The sequence below is a fragment of the Schistocerca americana genome, chromosome 1, assembly GCF_021461395.2.
Source record: "Schistocerca americana isolate TAMUIC-IGC-003095 chromosome 1, iqSchAmer2.1, whole genome shotgun sequence".
Taxonomy (NCBI): domain Eukaryota; kingdom Metazoa; phylum Arthropoda; class Insecta; order Orthoptera; family Acrididae; genus Schistocerca; species Schistocerca americana.
Window position 1 is genome coordinate 147,283,527 of NC_060119.1, and position 24,442 is coordinate 147,307,968.

Genomic DNA, 24,442 nt, shown 5'->3' on the forward strand with positions numbered 1-24,442 from the left:
CAGCCCCGATGTCTCCCCATGCGAATTCCGTATTTTTGGAGCTCTGAAGGAGAACACTCGTGGCCGCTGATTCGGTTCGCACGAAGGGGCATCCTTAGGCAACCGCAAACATTTTTCCATGAAGGCATTGGCCGTATTGTCTTGCAATGGGATAAATGTATTAATCCTAGCTGTGGTGTCACCGCCAGACATCACACTTGCTAGGTGGTAGCCTTTAAATCGGCCGCGGTCCGTTAGTATACGTCGGATCCGCGTGTCGCCACTGCCAGTGATTGCAGACCGAGCGCCGCCACACGGCAGGTCTAGAGAGACTTCCTAGCACTCGCCCCAGTTGTACAGCCGACTTTGCTAGCGATGGTTCACTGACAAATTACGCTCTCATTTGCCGAGACGATAGTTAGCATAGCCTTCAGCTACGTCATTTGCTACGACCTAGCAAGGCGCCATTATCAATTGCTATTTATCTTGTGTTGCTTGTACCGTCAGACCGATGTTCACCAATTGTGGATTAAAGTTAAGTATTCCAGAAGCTACGTACGTTTTTTACTAGTCTCATTTCCGTGTCCTGTTCCAGACCTCAAGCCAGCCTGCGTGAGCTTAAACGCGTGCCTATCGGCTTCCCGTCCTAGTGGATTGGCTGTCTTGCCCGTCCACAAAACTAGCAATACCAACGCATTGGGGTTACTTCGTGCCCACGACCAAAATAACACAAAAAAGAAACAAATTTTGTTATATGGTTTAAGGTTTATTAACAATTTGCTTGTTAAATAAGTACTGATGTGTAAGTATGATACAGAACCTGAAAATATCTTTTAGCAGAAGTTTAGCAGCACCAACGCATTTTGTGTAACGTTTACACCGAGTGGAACGGTACTTTATGACTACCACAGACAATTTTGAAAAATAGAGAAATTTGTTAACTGTCCTTGGTTTTTATTCACAACATACCTTTTAAAGCTATATAGTTGTGTAAGAAGCGTCCTGAACCTGAAAATTTAAATATGATATTTATTTCGAAAAGTCACATTCGTTACTAAGACTTGAGTTTTTGGATCGAATTTGACTGAAAATACAAAACGGTTATGGAATCTGATATAAGAACGCAGCATGTCATTCTCAATGTAGAAGTAGTAGTGATTTCAGGTGTGCCGCAAGGGAGTGTCGTAGGACCGTTGCTATTCACAATATATATAAATGACCTTGTGGATAACATCCGAAGTTCACTGAGGCTTTTTGCGGATGATGCTGTAGCATATCGAGAAGTTGTAACAATGGAAAAATGTACTGAAATGCAGGAGGATCTGCAACGAATTGACGCATGGCGCAGGGAATGGCAGTTGAATCTCAATGCAGACAAGTGTAATGTGCTGCGAATACATAGAAAGAAAGATCCCTTTTCATTTAGCTACAATATAGCAGGTCAGCATAAATTATCTGGGAGTAGGCATTAGGAGTGATTTCAAATGGAATGGCCATATAAAATTAATCGTCGGTAAAGCAGATGGCAGACTGAGATTCATTGGAAGAAACCTAAGGAAATGCAGTCCGAAAACAAAGGAAGTGGGTTACAGTACACTTATTCGCCCACTGCTTGAATACTGCTCACCGGTGTGGGATCCGTACTAGATAGGGTTGATAGAAGAGATAGAGAAGATCCAACGGAGAGCAGCGCGCTTCGTTACAGGATCATTTAGTAATCTCGTTACGGAGATGATGGATAAACTCCAGTGGAAGACTCTGCAAGAGAGACGCTCAGTAGCTCGGCAGGGGCTTTTGTTGAAGTTTCGAGAACATACCTTCACCGAGGAGTCAAGCAGTATATTGCTCCCCCCTACGTATATCTCGCGAAGAGACCATTAGGATAAAATCAGAGAGATTAGAGCCCACACAGAGGCATACCGACAATATTTCTTTCCACGAGCAACACGAGACTGGAATAGAAGGGAGAACCGATAGAGGTATTCAAGGTACCCTCCGTCACACACCGTCAGGTGGCTTGCAGAGTATGGATGTAGATGTAGAAATCATTAAAAACAACAACTTTGTTTACAAAATTTTAAAATATAAAGTATCATACTAGATTATGGTAATTTCAAAAGGTAAGCATAAATTCCCCCCTCAACCTCCCAATCTTGATATTTCGAGGGTTAACTAAGTTAAGGCAATTACTTTTGAAGTAATAAAGAGATTACCTACTTTTTCCCAGTTTTTATTTGACTACCCCTTATACATGCAGTCTCCGGCCCCGGGCTCGACTTCAGTTCGCCACCAGGAATTGTGGGTGGATCTTTGACAACGGCGGCCTCTCGTGCTGGCGAAACGTCAGCAAAATCGTTAAGTAACCGTCAGGCTAAGATCCGGAAACAGTAGCCAACAAGCACTGCAACAATAAGTGGCCTCGAAAGACCCAACAATTTACTTTAAAGTCGCAGTTACCCGATACCAGAGTCAGAGAGTTGGTTGTCATGCTGGTGGAGCAGCGCGGTAGCCGCCGGCAGAAGGCACCTGCTGGCCCGGTATGATCGTGTAGCAGGCGGCCCACGTCGCCACAGGTGCAGCGCCTGCATTATGCATGAACTAATCACCATATGTGAGAATGTTTGCCGGCCCGCTTCGTGCTATCAGTGCGACGCCCGCGACCCCCGGCCGTAAACACTTGCGCTCATCACGCTTGTTTTGCCACACCTTGTTTGTACTTCATTGGCACTTTAATGGGATGGTTATCGCTATTATCGTTGCGTACACACACAGGGAAATTAGCTTTGCGTTACATATACCAGATACGAGAACGAGCACGATCGATATACCCCTGTGGCGTCCAAAATATTTGACACACTGGATGCACCGGTCATTCTGTCTATTGCAGTGCTTAGTAATCTCACGATACCGGTCTTGCTTCTCGCCTCCCCTTCCCCAGTCCACTCTTCTCCGTTTACTGTATAGGCTGATACAAAAGACGTTTACAAACTGACATAGCACATCGGGTATACAACAGGGATCAGTAACCACATACGAACCGGGGTTTGCAAAGGCCATTTACACACCTCATCTACATTTATACTCCGCTAGCCACCCAACGGTGTGTGGCGGAGGGCATTTTACTTGCCACTGTCGTTACCTCCCTTTCCTGTTCCAGTCGCATATGGTTCGCGGGAAGAACGACTGCCGGAAAGCCTCCGTGCGCGCTCGAATCTCTCTAATTTTACATTCGTGACCTCCTCGGGAGGTATAAGTAGGGGGAAGCAACATATTCGATACCTCATCCATCTCGAAACCTGGACAGCAAGCTACACCGCGATGCAGAGCGCCTCTCTTGCAGATTCTGCCACTTCAGTTTGCTAAACATCTCCGTAACGCTATCACGCTTACCAAATACCCCTGTGACGAAACGCGCCGCTCTTCTTTGGATCTTCCTTATCTCCACTGTCCACCCGACCTGGTACGGATCCAACACTGATGAGCAATACTCAAGTATAGGTCGAACGAGTGTTTTGTAAGCCACCTCCTTTGTTGGCTCTGAGCACTATGGGACTTAACATCTATGGTCATCAATCCCCTAGAACTTAGAACTACTTAAACCTAACTAACCTAAGGACATCACACAACACCCAGTAATCGCGAGGCAGACCTCCTTTGTTGATGGACTACATTTTCTAAGGACTCTCCCAATGAATCTCAACCTGGCACCCGCCTTACCAACAATAATTGTATATGATCATTCCACTTCAAATCGTTCCGCACGCGTACTCCCAGATATTTTACAGAAGTATCTGCTGTCAGTGTTTGTTCCGCTATCATATAATCATACAATAAAGCATCCTTCTTTCTATGTACTCGCAATACATTACATTTGTCTATGTTACGGGTCAGTTGCCACTCCCTGCACCAAGTGCCTATCCGCTGCAGATCTTCCTGCATTTTGCTGCAATTTTCTAATGCTGTACTTCTCTGTGTACTACAGCATCATCCGGAGCTACTAAATGTCGTTTCAGTTATTTAGTCACATGCTACAAATGAGCGCCCACTGCAGGAGATGCTCAAAGTTTTGTCCAGATGCATGGAGACAAGCCTGACATTATCGCCGCATTGAACGGCGCATCCTCTCAAAGGTACCTTGTGTACCAGTAAGACATCCTGCTGTCGCAACAGTCCTGCCTACTAGGTCCTCCGACGATGTAACAGGTTTCATACTCCCAAAGGAATCAATTGAGGCGAGATCGGCTGATCGTGGTGGTCATGCGACTGGCCCACCGCGACCAATCCAGCAGTCGGGAAAGGTTGCCTGCGGATGTGCCCTCGCTTGGAGCTCCGTCGTGCTGAAATCGAATGCAGCGACGAATAGGCATGGGAACACCGTTCAGCATGTCCGGCAGAACCTCTCGCTGGAATACCAGATACTTGCGACGATTAAGTACGGTCCAATTAAACAGTCCCTCTCGTGACTGTAGCGCCCTCTCGTGGCGTTTGCGACTCCCTGTTCCTATGTGATTACTGTTCCTTGTTGTATGTTCGATGTGCCATGTCAGTTTGTAAAAGTCTTTTTGAATCACCCTGTTGGTGGTGGTGGGCTTGAGGTTGAAATGGACCAAAATTGCATGGTCATCGGTCCCTTGTTCCATTGCAACAAATCCACGGGTTAAAATGGATAACATACAAGAGACACCACAGGAGTTCGAGAGGGACAAAAAAAAAATAAAAAAGAAAAGAAAAATAAAAAACAAAGCTGAACACACCAGGGACAACAGAAAACAAGAAGAGCACAGACATACAGGAAATAGGCAGAAGAGCTTAAAACAGTAGAGCAGATGATCCGGGCTGGCTGATCACGAGGATAAAAAAGGATGAGCCAGCCACACTGCCACACATTAAAATCTCTAACCTAAAAGGACTAGGATAGAAAGCACGGGGAGACAGAAAACAGGTAGTAAAACTTAAACTGAAGAATAAAAACCAGTGGCACGTATAAAATGTAAAACGAAGTTAGCCGTGGAGGCATCGTCTCCTAAAATATAAGGAATGGTGTCAGGGAGATTAAAATTCCGTCTTAGAGTGGCGAGATGTGGACAGTCCACCAAAAGGTGGACCACTGTCAAACTTGAACCGCAGCGACAACATGGTGGAAGGCCTCACGCTTGAGAAGATAGCCATGCGTCAGCCAAGTGTGGCCGATGCGAAGGCGGCAGAGGACCACAGAGTCCCTGCGAGAAGCCCGCAGAGAAGACTTCCACTCATTTGTGCTCCCCTTGATGGCGCGGAGTTTATTGGGCGTAACTAAGCTGCGCCATTCAGCATCCCAAAGCCCGAGAACTTAGCGGCGTAACACGTCCACGCTCCAGAAGAAGCTTTCCACAAGCCTATTTGGCCTGGCTGTCAACAAGCTCATTTCGATTCCGACATGCCCCTGGGTCCATACAAAGACTACTGACCGACCACATCGTTCGAGGGCATAAACCGACTCCTGGATGGAAACTACCAGAGGATGGCGTGGGTAGCACTGATCAATGGCCTGTAAACCACTCAGCGAATCACTGCATATCATGTAGGACACACCGGGGCAGGAACGAATATGCTCAAGGGCACTGGAGAGGGCCACCAGCTCGGCAGTGAAGACACTGCAGCCATCTGACAAGGCGCGATGTTCAGCATGGGCCGAGTGAGCATAGGCAAAGCCTACGCGACCATCAATCAGGGAGCCGTCAGTATAAATGACTTCAGAACCCTGGGATTCGTCAAGGATGGATAAGAAGTGTCTGCACCCTGTTGGTGAGAAATATCTCACTGTGAATTTGAATGCATTACGAAGCATTCTGCATTAGCTACTGGTGTAGAGCTCAAACCCGGTGCCAGTAAAAATGAAAAATTGGATTCCATGTCATTGTTATAAAGGGGAATGTGGAAAATGGCGTAGTCAAATGGCTCTGAGCACTATGGGACTTAACATCTATGGTCATCAGTCCCCTAGAACTTAGAACTACTTAAACCTAACTAACGTAAGGACAGCACACAACACCCAGCCATCACGAGGCAGAGAAAATCCCTGACCCCGCCGGGAATCGAACCCGGGAACCCGGGCGTGGGAAGCGAGAACGCTACCGCACGACCACGAGATGCGGGCAGCTGTAACGCTTCTGCAATAAACAGAGCATATTAATGTACAAGTGGGTAGGTTTAAACTGTTCTGTCTTCACAAGAGACCAGATTTTATACACGAACACATGTACTGCTGCCTCGGATACCGGTCGTAGACTAGTAGTGAGCTACCAGTTTAGCGCCTGCCTTGCCAGGGCGCACTTATGATTGGCCCATCCTTTCCATCAATAAGCGCTGACAGTAACTAAATTTTGTAATTAGCACTTACTGATGAATTGAGTGGTACGGTTGGAGCTGTATATTATTTAACAGTAAATATGAATAATACAAGATTCGCTTCTTGACGCCCAGCGTGGTAGCTGAAACCCCAATGTCTCCGTGTTCCAGTAAGATACGGCTCTTGGTCGCCAGGCCTTCCCCACGGTATGTGACCATCTGTCGCGTCGTTCGATGACCTTACTTTGTGATCCCTACTCGCTAGCCTCCCGTAACAAAATATTCCTGCACTGTGCATTAAAACATAGCAACAAAACCGTTGGCAGGGATGTGGCATAAACACCACCTCTACTTGTCATCTGAATTCTCGAGATGTAGATTTTTTTTTCATTACAGCAGAAACCGAATGAATTACCTGTGGTAGCACCACTAGGCGTGTGGTAGAGAGGAAGGAAGTGGTTACGTCGTTACGTTACTTGTTTATCGGGAGGAAGAGAAAGCGCTGACGAACCAAAGGAACAAATGCAGTATATGCTGTAGATATGAAGGAAAGGACAAATTAACGGCAAAAGTGAAAGGAGGAGCAGTCGGAAATGTTATACAACAACATGAAATTTGCTGTTAAGTAACATTTAAGAAGTTGGGACTGGCCTTCCCAATGTTGTCGGCAAGTCTGCATCTGATCAACGATGTGTATCATCAGAAAACAGCAAGATGTGAGCCATTCAGACAATGTGAGGCCATTCTGTGGACAGTGTATCCAGAAATCTGCTGGGTACTAGTTGTTCGCATTGCCATTAGAGCAGCGCTAATATAAACAGAATGAGAGGATGGGACACTGTCTACTGTTTACGACTAGAACCCCAAAATTGTCATTCGCATTTCTGTTAACGTATAACACTTTACAGAAGATTTCGAAATTTTTTTTTTGCCGAACGAGCACGCAAAATCGTAGCATTTCTTCTATTCCGATGGCACAGTGATCGCAAATCTCTGCCTTACCTTACGTTACATATGCATCTAGCAACTAACACCCGAATCCAAAAAAAGCCACTAACGTTAGGAGCTTCTTAAGTGTGTAATCTCGAGCTCTGTAAGAGACAGAAGTAATTAGAGACAATTACGTTTTCAGATATGCTTAATTTTAAATGACGTTCGTGGATTCGACCGTGAGCTAAGAAAGTTGGTCCTATCGTAGAGAGAGAGAGAGAGAGAGAGAGAGAGAGAGAGAGAGAGAGAGAGAGAGAGAGAAAGGTAGGTTGCCCGCCGATGCGGTTTTAGAAGATGCGAGAGAAGGATTGTTTTATTTTTCTGTTCCAGTACTGACAACTCTCGGGCGAGAGTGACTCGTACCGATCGGTTACTGAGGTATAAATTTTGGCACAGAGGTAACGTGGATTCGTGAATGCACATAATATAGGCGGTCATCTTCAAATGCGCTATATACAGGTATTCGGAATTTCCCGTTACAAACTTACAGTGGGACTTGTAGAGGAGAGTGAATGCACAATATTTTCAACAGGAACCCATGGTCGGAAACGTCATCCAACGACGCTACACATCGTCAAAGTTAGATGTATGAATATACCGGGTGATTCCGTGATGATGTTACAAACATTCTTGGAAGATGGAGGAGGATAAATGTACCAATTAGAGGTAAGGATCCCTGCCGGTAAGGAAAGCGTCGAAAGTTCCTAGCAGAATCCGTCCTGATATCTCTGACAATGGAACATATGTACCGATACTATTGTGCTGTGACTGTAGGGTAGGCATCGTTCATAGATGGTAGTATGGACCAAAACAAGAAAGGATGAACTGGTAATTATGGACTCTAAAATGCGTACTGTAAGAGCTATGTTCACTTGTTTAGTAAAGAAGGTGTATTTCACAGTACTGAAGATGAACAAAGACTCATAGTTTCATAGGTGTGCATTTTAGAGCCCATGTTTACTAAACATTTTTGCATGTTTTGGTCCATACTACCACATCTTAACATCACCTATCCTACAGTCTTTGCAGTAACAGTACCGGTACATGCATTCCACTGTCAGGTGTATCAGAACGGTTTTCGCTTGTAACTTTCGACTCATTCGTTTCCGGTACAGGGTCCCTTACCTCTTATCCGTCTCCATCATCCTTGAAAGTCTGTAACATCATCACGGAATCACCCTATATATATATATATATATATATATATATATATATATATATATATATACAGGAGCCGGCGCCTATAACTTCGATGCTCTGTAGTGTCGCTGGATGACAAATCCGGAAATGGGTTCCTATTCACAATATTACGTAGTCATCCCCCTCTACAAGTCCAAGAAGCTTGTGACGGGAATTTCCAACACCCTGTATTTATAGCAGTGATTATGAAATTAATTAAATTAAGGCTGTTTTAATACAACGCAGTGACTACCGAAACAATTACATTCGAAACATTTAGTAAACGTACGCGATCATGTCTCCTGTTGTATAATGCTTTCAAATATATGTACAATAACTGTTATTAATCAGTTAATCATCCGCTGATACAAACAAGACAATAAGACGTCGTCAGGGTTTACAGTACAGTGCTGACAAGGGAATCTCCCCATCGCACCCCCCTCAGATTTAGTTATAAGTTGGCACAGTGGATAGGCCTTGATAAACTGAACACAGATGAATTGAGAAAACAGGAAGAAGTTGTGTGGAACTGTGAAAAAATAAGCAAAATATACAAACTGAGTAGTTCATGGGCGACATAGGCAACATCATGGACACTGTCAACTCAGGAGCGCCGTGGTCTCGTGGTAGCGTGAGCAGCTGCAGAAGGAGAGGTCCTTGGTTCAAGTCTTCCCTCGAGTGAAAATTTTACTTTCTTTATTTTTGCATAGTTATTATCTGTCCGTTCGTTCATTGACGTCTCTGTTCACTGTAATAAGTTTAGTGTCTGTGTTTTGCGACCGCATCGCAAAACCGTGCGATTAGTAGACGAAAGGACGTGCCTCTCCAATGGGAACCGACAAGATTTGATCGCAAGGTCATAGGTCAACCGATTCCTCCACAGGAAAACACATCTGATATATTCTATACACTGGTGACGGCATGTGCGTCACATGACAGGAATATGTTGTCGACCCACCTAACTTGTACACTTGGCGAATGGGTAAAAAGATTCTTCTACCTTGCCCGATTTAGGTTTTCTTGTGAATGTGATAATCACTCCCAAAAAGTGACGAAAACATAAGAGTTTGTCACATAAACTGAAAATAAAAAATTAAACTTTTCACTTTTTTTTTTAATCTCATTTTGTTCACTTTCGTTCGTTGCATCTGCTCGGGGCGGACGTCGTAAGACATCCGTTTAAGTTCGTTATTGACCGATTAACTCAGTTTTTAATTACAGAGGGCAACTAACCCTCTCACCGAACACGCTGAGCTACCGTGCCGGCTACACTCGATGGAAGATTTGAACCAAGGACCTTTCGTTCCGCAGCTGCTCACGTTACCACGAGACCACGGCGCTCCTGCGTTTCCAGTGTCCTTGATGTTGCCTATCTTCCCATGAACTACTCAGTTTGTATATTTTGCTTATTTTTTCACAGTTCCACACAACTTCTTCCTGTTTTCTCAATTGATCTGTGTTCAGTTTTTCAAGGCCTATTCACTGTGCCAACTTATAACTAAATCTGAGGAGGGTGCCATGGGGAGGTTCCCTTGTGAGAATGACAGCGGTATCAACAGATACCACTCGATGCAAATCGTTCACGATGGTGACGACTTTTAACGATGGTGCTTGGGAGCCGGTGGCTATATCGCACATTTGCCGTAGCCAGTTTATCGAGGGCTCGTAAAACACTAATTTAGGTAGAGTACCACTTGATAATAAGATCCCTAAATATGCGACCGGAGGCTCCGCCCCACAACGTCTGGATTGTCTCTTCAGGAAAAACGTTCGGCGACCACTGCGGACGAAAGACTGTCGTAAACAATGTTCTGTGCTCTTTCGTCGTGCGATGTTTAGGGGAGAGTAGAATTTTAATATTCCATCGAACTAGTTGCACTGTGGTCAGACACTAGACTCGCATACAGCAGAACGGCAGTTTGAATCCTCGTCCGGCCGTCCAGATTTAGGGTGTCTTTCGTTCTCCTCAATCGCTTAAGGCAAATGCCGGTTTAGTTCGCTTGAAAAGCTCACGACCGATTTCCTTCCCCAACCCGAGCTTGTGCCCTGTCACTAATGACCCAAGTGTCGTGGGGACGTTAAACCCTAATCTTTCTTTTCTATTTTAATTCAGGAGTTTCAAGCCGCCTACAGTCATAGGATGTGTACACCACTTTCCCTTCGTTTTCCAATTGTATTCTGATCAAGCCTCTTCTCTTCCACCACTGGGGTTTGGAGCCGGTATTTCCGAATCGCGCTTCATTGCCTTTTAGAGACAGGTGTATTGGCATTTTGCTGATTCTTCATGGGAAAAGTTTTTTAGGGCGATTAGACATGCGTAAGGAGTTGGTTAGTGCAGAGAACGCACTTCATACGAAACCTGATCGTGTTGCCTAAAACAAAAATTTATCCCCCTTTTTTTACGAATATTATTCAGATCTTCAATTGGCGTGAAACGTTTGCTTTGTAAGGATAACAGTTCGTACTAATAACTCCGTTTACTGTAAGTAGCAGATTTGCTGAGAATAGTGACCCCCAGTCATGCTTATGTTGGTAATTAAATTTAGCTGCAGTTTCACACTTAAATTATGCATTGCTGTATTGCTTTTCCAAATTGTATTTTAGAGGCGATCAAAAGTTTCCCGTTAGAGGGCGTTGCTGCAGCTTATAAGCAAGCATAGAAAATTTTGTGGGGATGGCTAGCCAAAGACTGCGTTTTATTGGCAGGACACTTAGAAAATGTAACCGACCTACTAAAGAGACTTACACTACGCTTCTCCGACCTCTCTGTGCGGTGTGGGATCCTTACCAGATAGGACTGACGGAGTACATCGAAAAAGTTCAAAGAAAGGCGGGACGTTTTGTATTATCGCGAAAAATGGGAGAGAGCGTCACAGAAATGATACAGGATTTGGGCTGGAAATCATTAAAAGAAAGGCGTTTTTCGTTGCGACGGAATATTCTCACGAAATTCCAACCACTAACTTTCTCCTCCGGATGCGAAAATATTTTGTTCACACCGACATACATAGGGAGGAATGATCACCACGATAGAATAAGGGGAATAAGAGCTCGTACGGAAACATATAGGTGTTCATTCTTTCCGCGTGCTATACGAGATCGGAATCATAGAGAACTGTGAAGGTGGTTCGATGAACCCTCTGCCAGGCACTTGAATGTGATTTGCAGAGTACCCATGTAGATGTAGATGTAGCGCGAGTCCCATGCGGGTCTGTAAGCATCGACATGTAGGCAATGTATCAGCGTTGCATTTGTGTCTTTCCGACATCGGTACGGTAAATGCGGAAACGTGAACTGTGGCGTCGTTATTACGATACACTCCCAAACAGGACCAACGTATTGTTGTTCTTTTCCTGGCTGCCGAAAGACTAACACTGGTAGGCATCTATCGGAGAATGAAGGATGTGTCGCGGGCAGCATGTCTATCGAAAGCCACCGTTGTGGAATGGTTCCCCAAGTTCATGGTAAAAAATGTTCTCATTTCGCCTTCGGTCCCTTGAAAAAAGTCTTGAAGGGTCGACGGTTCCTGTCGGACGGTGAGTTACCGAAGGCAGTTACGGACTTCTTCACGCAACAGGTCACGGTATTTTACCAAACAGGTATTTTCAACCTGGTGAGTCGGCGGGATGACTGCCTCAGTGCTCACGGCGATTCTGCCAGATTAGCATACTGATTCAGAACGGTACGACCTTCGACCTGAAACTTTTTGATCGGCCCTTATATTACACTATAGCTGTAGACAGTAATCTTCGTAATTGTTCAGATAATAATGTAGCCCACCAACGGATGCTACTGACTAAAAATGACGAAACAGGTTTGTCCACTGACTTCCTGTGTAATCACGCACACTCCCCGCGAATAAACCGATTATTCACTCAGTGTTCGCCTACCATTCGGCGGAAAACTTCCAGACTCATGTTTTATCAACATCTGCTTGCATCTGTGCTCTATTAGGAGCCTACAACTGCTCTGCGTGAAACCTGAACAGTTGTCCTCGCCTTCGCATAAGCGCGTGTGAACTGTTGCACTTGACCGTTGGTACAGCACTTCCTGCCGCAAAAGACGCGCTCGGCTCCGTATGTTCAAGAGAACCAGCGATGCTAAGGGATGCGGCTGACTACCTCGTACCGCTATTGATGGTAGTGCCCCGTACTGTATTAACTCAACAGTCTGATACTTATAGTTCTTAGTTCATAGGCCTAAATGACTTCAGTTTGTGGAATGATCACTATCGAATTATTTGGGACAAGCTTAATCCATGTTACAGTTGCCTGACCGTCCTTATGCGCTGTGGAGGAGATTCAGTTGCTAAACTGTTTTGTCGTAGAGGAATGCATTGACGATACTTTGTTCTCTTAATATTCTTTTAATATACCGCTGCCTAGGGAAAAAAATCTCGTTACAAACAACATCACATATAAAGCGATTTCTGACTGCGTGCGTTTGCAGTTCCACGTTCTGGAAGTTGTGGTTGAATAGTATATGTGGGCAGGGACTGCAGAGTTGTCACTGTGGTGGAAACCTGCGGTTGACCCGCTTCCGTCGCGAAAGCTAGTTGCACATCCGCTTGTTGTCGTTTTATATAACACCGTTTATAACTGTGGCGGTGGCGGTGGCGCTGTTTCCTAGCGTTCTCTACGAGCAGCGCTTCCGGCACAGAAAAGCCAACGCTCTCCACCCGAGCTACGTCAACAAGTTACGGACACCCACACCGTCCGACACCGATAGCGATAGGGAGCATTACGAAGTGCTAGGAACGGTATGAAATTTTGGCACACCAAACTGTCAATATTTGTGTGAAAGTTTTTCAGGCCAGAGAAAAACCTGTTTTTAACATCATGTCTTGTGTGTCTCGTCACTTCTAAGGTATTATGTGCGCATACAACACTGAGACTACTCGACTCGCACCACTACATCACCCAGTTTCACTTGCACAGTTAGACCTGTTGTTAATCTTTGTGAAGCTTCGCTCTACAGCTAATTGGGTACCCAACTGCGTAAAAGAATCGAAAAGAGAAGCTGCAGCAGGAACATTCTGTGTATGCAAAAAATGGTAAAACAGAAAAATGGTTCAAATGGCTCTGAGCACTATGGGACTTAACATCTGAGGTCATCAGTCCCCTAGAACTTAGAACTACTTAAACCTAACTAACCTAAGGACATCACACATATCCATGCCCGAGGCAGGATTCGAACCTGCGACGGTAGCGGTCGCGCGGTTCCAGACTGAAGCGCCTAGAGCCGCTCGGCCATACTGACCGGCTATGGTAAAACACATCACACATATTCTTGAACAAACTGATAAACCTCTGTCATTGTTGTTGTGGGTTGGCAGGAGAGCCAACACCGGGTTACAAGAGGAAGCCGAAAGGCACGCGTTTTAGCTCACGCAGGCTCGCGTAAGGTCTGGAATAGGACAGGGAAATTAGACTTAGAAAAACGGACGTAGATGGTGGAATACTTAATTTTAATCTATTAATGGTGGATGTCGCTCTTGACTGTACATGATTTACAGTATCAGTAGTAACTGGTAATGGCGCCTTGCTAGGTCGTAGCAAATGTCGTAGCTGAACGCTATGCTAACTATCGTCTCGGCAAATGAGAGCGTATTTTGTCAGTGAACCATCCCTAGCAAAGTCGGTTGTACAACTGGGGCGAGTGCTAGGAAGTCTCTCTAGACCTGCCGTGTGGCGGCGCTCTGTCTGCAATCACTGATAGTGGCGACACGCGGGTCCGACGTATACTAACGGACCGCGGCCGATTTAAAGGCTACCACCTAGCAAGTGTGGTGTCTGGCGGTGACACCACAATTGTGAATAATGGAAATGAGCTTTTGGCGTCATTGACCGAGAGGCCCCTTGCGGGGCAGGTCCGGCAGCCTTGGTGCAGGTGTTATTACATTCGACGCCGCATTGGGCAACCTGCGCGCCGGATGGGGATGATATGATGATGAAGACAGCACAAAAGCCAGTCCCTGAGCGGATAAAATCCCCGACCCAGCCGGGAATCGAACCCGGACCTGTAAGGCGGCAATCCGTCACGCTAATCGCTCAGCTATCGGGGCAGACATTGTGAATACATTACACATGATCCAGACACATTAATGAGACCACTGACTTTGCTCGATGTAACGTACAATAACCAATAACCACTCACAGATAGAAGCACTAGCAGTGCAGGGTATATGAAGCGTGTCGGGGGAGGCGGAAAACAGTATTTTTTTAAATACAGTTTTTGTCGTAATGCGGAAACAGAGCGATTTATGTGACAAGCCAAGCGTGGAAGCATTTCCGAAACAGGTGAGATCGTAAACTGTTTGCTTGCCGCCGTCCTTAACGTCTTATGCTCCATCCGGCAGAGGGCCCCTGGCGTATAAACAGCGAGAAACGTCTGAAAGTAAACATCGTACAAAAATCGTCTTACGGTCCCAGGCTGGAGAAAGGAGCGTTTTGATCAGGGGTTTGTGACATTCCCTGCATGATGCCATCGCTCTGGAAGGCACAGTGGATAAACCCGAGCGGGAATCTATCCTTCGGGAATCATGTCCGCCCTAATGTGCAGTTTGTTTTTCCTTGGTACGATGGCATTTACCAGCAGCGTGTCACACAGCTTGTAGTGTACGTGCGTGGTTCGGAGAGCACCAGAGGGAGTTTACCCTACTGCCCTATCCATCAAACTCCCCTAATTTAAAGCCAGTCAAGACTCTGTGGGACCACGTCGATTGAGTTGTTCGCCGCGTGGATCAACCGAGGAACGTATCGCATCTGGCCACGGCACTGGAGCCTCCATGGCGCAACATACCTGTCGGTACTTTCCAGAACTTCATTGTCTCTCCTACATGTCTCGCAGCGGTTCGCGCAGCAAAAGGTGATCATTCAGGCTTTTGACAGGTGGTCACACTAAGGGGACTGAACCGTGTATATTGCTCAGTGTTACAGGAACGCCACTTTATCAAAACTTTGTTTGATATTCCTAGTGATTGTATATACTCTCTTTCAGCAGGCAATGCACTAAAGATTATTTTCGATGTACTGTCTAGCTATGTATTTCTCCCTGAAGAGGATTCGTACTTCTAGTTGGCTGCTAACGATCCAGTGAGGCGTTTAACCCACAATACTCAGCTCGGAGGTGACTGGGTGATATTCAGTTTACCGTAAACGTGAAGCAGGATGTTTATTTCAACACTATCGGTTACCAAACGTTGACCTTTCTTCTACGACTTCGTGATATACTCTGGAGAGTCTGCCTCCGTAACGTAGCGGGAGCATTACCGCCTACCACGCAAGGGGCCCGCGTTCGATTCCCGGCAGAGGACTCCGTGTCATTCATCATCATTGACTCGCAAGCCGCCGATGTGCCGTCAACTAAAAAGGACTTGCAATACGGCAGCCGAACTCCCACGAATGGGAGCTCCCGGCCAACAGTGCCACACGATCATTTCATTTTTATCCTATGGAGACTCACGTCTTCCAAGGTGACGATAACCCTGTTCATAGTGCTACGCGCATACTTTCCAGATGTGACGAACACTTATGTGCCCTATCGCAGCCTGGCTGGCTCCCTAAATCACCTGATGTTAACCCCATAGAAAAGGTCTGGAACTATTTGGAACTGCGGGTGAAACAGCAGTTAATATCCCAACAGTCCGGTAGCTCGTCGGCATCTAATCATCGCTGAGTGGCTTAAAAAAAATGGTTCAAATGGCTCTGAGCGCTATGGGACTTAACTTCTGAGGTCATCAGTCCCTTATAACGTAGAACTACTTAAACCTAACTAACCTAAGGACATCACACACATCTATGCCCGAGGCAGGATTCGAACCTGCGACCGTAGCGGTCGCGCGATTCCAGACTGTAGCGACTAGAAACGCGAGGAGTGGCTTCAGCTGGATATGATATATCTGAAGAAATCCCTCGCTGAACTGATTCCTCCATCAAGGCTAGTACCGATGTTTCACGGTACCAGCGTGACTTCTCTTGGGGGTGACCTTTTTATTTTTTTGTCTAGTGCGCGTATGTGCGTTCAGAAGTTTTGTTCCTCAAATATTTCGCTTCTGGTTATTTTTAACCCAAAATTTATTGTAACGCTAAGTTATTTGTTTCATTTTGTCAGTGTACAATGAAATAAATTTGTGTTACCATCATGGTATGTGTGCAGCGTCTCGTAACCTGCTGTCGCTCTGAACCTCTTGATAAACAAATGATAAAGAAATATATGTATACAATGAAAATTATTTATAATAGGGCATTGATTCTTCCAACAGTTCTTTGCAGTTTTGCCAGATATTACTAAAGTGCAAAATGGATTCCATTACAAGTGTGTGCCGAGCGAGGCGGCGTATTAGGGATGAGAGCATGATACCAATCTCCGTTGCGGAACCGTTTCTTGCATTCTACTTGGTTCCGGAAACCACTTGTCTTGAATGGCGCTTGGCTCCTCTAAAATGCTGTACCCTATCCTGACTATAATGACTGCTTTTCAGGTGGCATTAAACTTTTACAAACCATCCTTGTTTGTGGAGTCAGTAAAGGTGAAGTCGTTCAACTGTGTATCTGCAACTCTGGAAGAAGCTTGTAACTCAAACGATGCATTTTTTTGTTTCTGTGAATCACGAACAGTATGTTTTTGCTGTCCTGTGTAACTAATCACGCTGCTGTTCGTGTAAAACATCCGGACAAATTTGGCTAAAGGATACACATATAGAGATAGAGCAGCCGATAATAAACCTGGAATGACAGAGGGTGTTAACGATAAACGATGCTTATTGTGAAAGCTCTATTAATTTTATACGTAAGTTTCGAAATAGTAATCACAAAAGGTGATAACGGTGACGTTGTTCGCTGTGCAGCTCGTAGCAGCGCGTATAAACAAACTCGTCCTCAGCAAATAATTCTTGCAATCACACCACAGGAGGAGGGGGGACGAGGAGATTAGTGTTTAACGTCTCGTCGACAGTGAGGTCATTAGAGACCCAGCACAACCTCGCGTTAGAGAAGGGTGGAGAAGGGAAGCGGCCGCGCCCTTTCGAAAGAACCATCCAGGCATCTGCCGTAAGCGATTTACGGGAATCACGGGAAACCTGAATCAGGGCGGCCGGACGCGGGTTAGAACCGTGGCCCTCCCGAATGAGAGTCCAGTGTGCTAACCTCTGCGCTACCTCGCTGAGTTCAGTCACATCACAATCTCTTCAAAAGGTTCTCCTGTCGCAGTAGACACTTGGTGCAAACGAACAATGTAATTTTCCATCACATCCTGTAGTGTCTCATCGTAAATGGATTCATATGCCACACACATCGCCGATTCAAGCTCGTCCGGAATGGTGAGATAGTTCCGGTCGACATTATCTTTCAATGTGCCCCAGAAAAAGTAGTCACAAAGAGTCAGATAGGGTGAATGTGGAGCCCAGTCCATCCTTGCGCCAGTAAATTTTCGATAATCCAACCCAGTTACGATTTTACCTAAGAATTCATGACGAAAGAGGAACACCTTTTCTGTGGATGTGGTCGAGCCCCATTCTGCGTGAACCACTCGGTGCGTGGGCGATCCTTGAACGCTTGGTGTCTGGCGACAAACTGTTCCAAAAATCAACGTAGCGATTACTAATTATCGATTGTCACACGTAAAAATGGTCGTGCTGCGGTATGCAGCTCAAACAGTAACTTTCGGAGAATGCAGTGATTTCAATTGACATCAAAGAGGGTTCTGGATCCCAGAATTCAGGTGACAGTTTTGCTTCATCCGTCAAGGAGGTGCAACCGACGTCAAATCGTTCAGTATCAATTATTGTGAGAGTATGGTTCGCAAAGTCAGTCCTTTGTCGCACTGGGGGTACGAGTGTTACACGCTGACTTCGGATTTTTAATGAAAACGTGTGTAGACTTTTTCCTCGGGTGTTGCTGAATAAGTCTAAAACCTGTGGCGACGTTATCAGAAGTAACTATAGTTGACCTGGGGACTACCATTCGTCATTGGATCATCAGCCACGCACGCTGCCTGTCCGTTTGAATTTAATGGAGAGCTTGCGAATGGTTTTCGTATCGGGGCCTTTTCGAACTTCATATCGTCTTTATGAGCTGCGCCTTGTTGACGTAATACTGTGTTCTAACCTGCCGGTTACCAGAAACCACGTTGTTCAATGGAATGCCTCCACATTCAGTCCGCTGACCTCCTTTCCCCGTCAACGGTGTAACTGATCGCTCTGGGCTTCGAAGAGCTATTTATGTGCACGATGTATTGCGATAACAGCGCCGTCCGTTATCAGCTTTTGTAACAACTACTTCGACACTTCTGTATAAAGTTGTATTTCTCTATCGAGCTTGTTTTCAGTTTGTTTATTTCTAACGTAGTTCAGCGTACACACTGAAACAAAAATAATAGTTCTGATTGACAAGGGGGCTTGCAGATGGGCGATTACTAACGTAGAATACCGAAGTTTTGTGAATGTTAACGTAAAATTCCAAAGAGCTGAGACGGTATCTGCAGCATCGTTTATATTCGTATGTACCGTGATCGTGAATAATAACGCTATTGAAACTTCCTGACAGATTAAAGCTGTCTGCCGGACCGAGACTCGAACTCGGGACCTTTTCCTTTCGCGGGCAAGTGCTCTACTAACTGAGCTACCCAAGCACGACTCACGCCCCGTCCTCACACCTTTACTTCTGCCAGTACCTCGCGTCCTACGTAGGAATGCTTTCTTTGGCGGTGATGGTACGATTTTTATGTCCTCCCCGCTTAGTCCATCACATGTTATTTCTGTTAATTTCATCTACTTCGTGGTCCCCGATTTTCATGTTGAGTTTATCATTAGTTTTATCATTAGTGGTCCGAGCACGGGGCTCACAACCCGAACCACACGCCACTGTGAAGCACCAATGAAGGGCTGGGTCCCTTACTTCGATTGCACATAATTCATTAAGGTCAATCCAACACATTTGTTTCAAATAACAGAAATTAAGTTACATTTGAATCTGTGTGACATTAAACAGAAATAATAAAAACAATTTTAATATCAACTGATTTAGTGCGTGAAGCGCGAGTTAAGCCAATAACCAGATAAACTAAACAATTCTTCGTAATTCAAAAGAAAGAGAAAAACAAAATTGAACCAATACACCACACTGCCAAATGTCCAAAAACTTTACAATACTACTCAAAAGAATACACTGAAGTGGGGAGCAGTCATTCACCCGACAGAGCACTTCAAAATGAGTTCAATAACACAGCTGCGTGCCACAGAAAACTGTAATGACATAGCCGGCCGCGGTGGTCTCGCGGTTCTAGGCGCGCAGTCCGGAACCGTACGACTGCTACGGTCGCAGGTTCGAATCCTGCCTCGGGCATGGATGTGTGTGATGTCCTTAGGTTAGTTAGGTTTAAGTAGTTCTAAGTTCTAGGGGACTGATGACCACAGCAGTTGAGTCCCATAGTGCTCAGAGCCATTTGAACCATTTTTTTTGCAATGACATTAAATACACTTCATTTGACGAATAACAACTACTCATTAACATTACGCCTCTCCTGTTTGAACTGCAGTGTCCCAAAGAAACAGGCGCTTATTCTGAAAGAATTTTTTTTTTATATGTTTAAATTACAGCATTAAGGAATTCCAAAAGATGTCCAATCGAACTCCCCTCCCCCCTCCCCCCCCCTTTCAGTTGAGGCACAAATTTCTCCCCTTTCTAGTCGGAGACTGAGCTAGAAACTCAATGCCACAAAAACACAGTTTTGCTGTGAAATCTTACAGGACAGCCGGAAGCAGTAACAGACAAGGGGTCGGCACCTACAAATAACACAGGTTAAGAGTCAGGCTGGGAGCACATCCTACGAGAACTTGTTCACACTATGCTCACCACAAACTGTAGACATTCCAGCCGAACATCCGCTTGCGGTGGCTGCCAGAAGGACGAAGCAACCAACAGGCCCACGCCGTGCTTCTCACACAGGCACCTCAATTTGTACAAATATCTAGGCAAACACCAACTCCGGACTCCCCTCTCACTGCGAGGCTTGGCACAGTTTATATGAGATGCCTTCCAGGCAACCAGTAACCGCCGCAGGAGTTTCATGATTAGCAAACAGCCCCACCGTAACAGACATCACACATGTGCTTACGCCCGAGCCACAACTCCGCCAGTCTCACCGGCCGTCCCAAACCGACTGCCTCTCGCCGTCCCCTGCGACCCAAAGATCCTAATGCCCGGGGACACGCCAAAGATAACAAGCCGATCGCTGGTGATCGACCAGCGATCTGGCTCAATTAGTCTCATTTCTGCTTCTCCTCATTAGTTTCGTCTTTCTTCGGAGTACTGTGTCTACTGGATGGGTCAGGAGGAAACGTACGTGCTTTGAGGGGTGCTGCGTAGCAAAAGCTTCGTAGGGACATATGCGCTATTCCGAATTGTTTCCATCGTAGAACAGCTTAAGTTCAGTACGTTTTTCGTGAATAACCCGAAAACCACGGCCTCTAGCAAAAACGTGCCGCGGTACAGAATTAAACTACATTAAATTTCCTACAGAAAAGTCCTATTTATTTTTGCTCTGGTGGTTGTAATTTGCGCGGAGTGAGGGAGATAATATTGAAAATCTCGCGCGACGCGCGTGCGCTGTAGCTTAAATTTGTGGCCTGGTGTGAGGTAGTTTCCTGACCCGAAAAACCACAAGTGTCCTATATCAAACTGTTCGTATCAGCTTCCTCTGCACTACTGTTCTACTTTCTAAACAATGAAAATGTTTAGGTAATACAGAAAATAAATAACAATGTACGTCAAATGTTTTGTATCTCGTAAACCATTCGGAATAGGGCATATCTTCGTTGTTATGAAGCTTTTTGTTCAGAATCACTTCTCAGAGCATGTACCTTTCCTCCTGACCCGCCCTGTATATTCTATGTCGATTAGTCTGTTCGTTCGATTCAACGCGTCCTATAATACTTCATCACTGTCACTGAGGATAGCTATCTCATCAGAAAATCTTGTGATTGATATCCTTACATCCTGAGTTTCGGTTCCGTTCATGAACCTGTTCTGTATTTCCCTCATTGCTGCCTGAGTACAAAGCAGGAATATCGGGCGTCTGGGAAAGCGCTACAGAAAAGAGCCGGACAAACGGAACGGCTTCAGTCGAAAATGCCTCTTTAATAATCGCAGCTGTCCCTGCAGTTCCTTCTTTCACCCAGATTAGTGGAGGGCTAAGTGCTGCATGCGAGCTATCGGCGCGGCCCCTGGGTGTAAGCGGTGTTTAGCGTTCCGGCCCATCCGTTTCCCTCGTGGCTCGCGTGCTCGCGTGACTAGGGGACCCCGCTGCGTGGCCAGTAAACTTCTCTTCCTTACTGCGCGCACGTGGGCGCTCCCCCTGCCCTACATATGTTCTCCTGTGTACCACTGTCCGTGGGTATCAGGAATCTGCATTACTGGCGGATTTATAGCCCTGCGCCGCGGCGAGGTGCCTTCATTACAATGTCTAAGCGCTCTGCAATGTGTGGAATGCGGTTTTGACCTCGCGCTTTGTGCTTCTCTTTTCATATTCTGATGTGCCATTAGTCAGGTATTACGCAGCAGCATAAATAAGAAAGTTGTACGTGGAATTTCCGGGGTAGGCTTCCAGTACAATTTTTTTCTCAGGTTAAGAAGAACAAAATCCTCGTATCTACGTCATTTTTGTTAGTGCTGCCAGACCCAGTTCTCAGAAAATCAGGACTTAGGTAGTGTTGGTTTCAAAAAAATCGTCAGGACACGACCTAAACTTTGGGCACGAGGAAGAGAGCGTAAATTTTAAAATTTCCATTTCAAATGGTTCAAATGGCTCTGAGCACTAAGGTCATCAGTCCCCTAGAACTTAGAACTACTTAAACCTAACTAACCTAAGGACATCACACACATCCATGCCCGAGGCAGGATTCGAACCTGCGACCGTAGTGGTCGCGCGGCTCCAGACTGTAGCGCCTAGAACCGCTCGGCCACTCCGGCCGGCAAATTTCCAGTCATTACATAAATATTTCCTTGCAACGTATTGTGAACAAAGTTGGGCAAATTTAGTACACTGACGCATCTGTGTTGACAAGTACTGTCTTCAGGCCTATATCACTAACGTCGATTTGCAGTAGGGTTTTGGAACATGTACTGTATTCGAACATTATGAAGTACCTCGAAGAAAACGATTTATTGACACATAGTCAGCACGGTTTCAGAAAATATCGTTCTTGTCAAACACAAATAGTTCTTTATACTCATGAAGTAATAAGTGCTATCGACAGGGTATGTCAAATTGATTCCACATTTTTAGATTTCCAGAAGGCTTTCGACACCGTTCCTCACAAGCGTCTTCTAACCAAACTGCGTGCCTTCGGAGTATTGCCTCAGTTGTGCGACTGGATTCGTGATTTCCTGTCAGAAAGGTCACAGTTCGTAGTAATAGACGGAAAATAATGGAATAAAACAGAAATAATATCCGGCGTTCCCCAAGGAAGTGTTACAGGCCCTCTATTGTTCACGATCTATATTAACGACGTAGGACACAATCTGAGTAGCCGTCTTAGATTGTTTGCAGACAATGCTGTCATTTACCGTCTTGTAAAGCCATCAGATAATCAAAATGACTTGCAAAATGATTTAGATAAGATATCTGTATGGTGCGAAAAGTGGTAATTGACCCTGAATAACGAAAAGTGTGAAGTTATTCACATGAGTACTAAAAGAAATCCGCTAAATTTCCATTACGCGATAAGTCACAAAAATCTGAAGGCTGTAAATTCAATTAAATACTTAGGGATTACAATTACAAACAACCTAAATTGAAACGATCACCTAGATAACATTGTGGGTAGAGCAAACCAAAGATTGCGATTCATTGGCAGAACACTTAGAAGATGTAACAGTTCTACTAAAGAGACTGCTTACACTACGCGTGTCCGCCTTATTATGGAGTACTGCTGTGCGGTGTGGGATCCACATCAGACGGGACTGACGGATGACATCGAAAAAGTACAAAGAAGGGCAGCTCGTTTTGTATTATCGCGAAATAGGGGAGATAGTGTCACAGACATGGTACGTGAATTGGAGTGGCAATCATTAAAACAAAGGCGTTTTTCGTTGCGACGGGATCTTCTCATGAAATTTCAATCACCAGTTTTCTCCTCCGACTTCGAAAACATTCTGTTGGCACGCACCTACATAGGGAGAAAATAAGAGAAATCAGGGCTCGCACAGAAAAATTTAAGTTCTCGTTTTTCCCGCGTGCCGTTCGAAAGTGGAACGGTAAAGAGACCGCATGAAGGTGGTTCATTGAAGCCTCTGACAGGCACTTTTTTGTGAATAGAAGAGCAATCACGTAGATGTAGGATACAAAATTTCGGCTAGTAATGCAAGAATTCCCATCACGCCTCACCATTAACTGAAGAAGGTTTTTAGACAATAATCGTTAGGGATGACGTTGCCTCTGACTTCGGTCTTGGATTGAACACACGCAGAAAAGAAATATAACTCTCGGTAAAAAAAATGGCTATGCGTGCACGAGAAGCAAGAGAAATCTATATTTGGCTGACTGTAGCCACGAGTCAGTCAGATATTGTGGCGCCGCTGTAGTGAAGATGGATCAAGAAATCGTGTAATCGCTAGTCTGTGCTAGGTACATGTCTTTGGCAAACAGCGGCGAGGCAATTATAATACGAGGGTCGTTCAGTAAGTAATGCAACACTTCTTTTCTGAAAGCAGGTTGGTTTTATTCAGGAGTCCAATGTACCATATTATTCCTGACTCATTTGGCTACAGAACCCTACCGGTAGGGCCCTGTATGCTCGTACTGTACCAGTCTACTGCTCGACGTCGGAGCTAACGTGGTGCATCAATAAAGTCAGCATCATACACGTACTGCTTGGTGCGGCGTGCTATCTTCCATTGGGCCAAAGAGATGGAAGTCGGAAGGTGCGACATCTGGGCTGTAGGGTGGATGAAGAAGAACAGTTTAGTGA

The 24,442-nt window shown here is 45.4% G+C and overlaps 1 protein-coding gene across 4 annotated transcripts in view; it reads left to right on the forward strand.

Annotated features, from left to right (window-relative positions):
* Positions 1-24,442, forward strand: part of LOC124551307 (protein-tyrosine sulfotransferase-like) — a 911,580-nt gene that overhangs the window by 319,343 nt on the left and 567,795 nt on the right. The gene's annotated exons all lie outside the window — the stretch shown is intronic.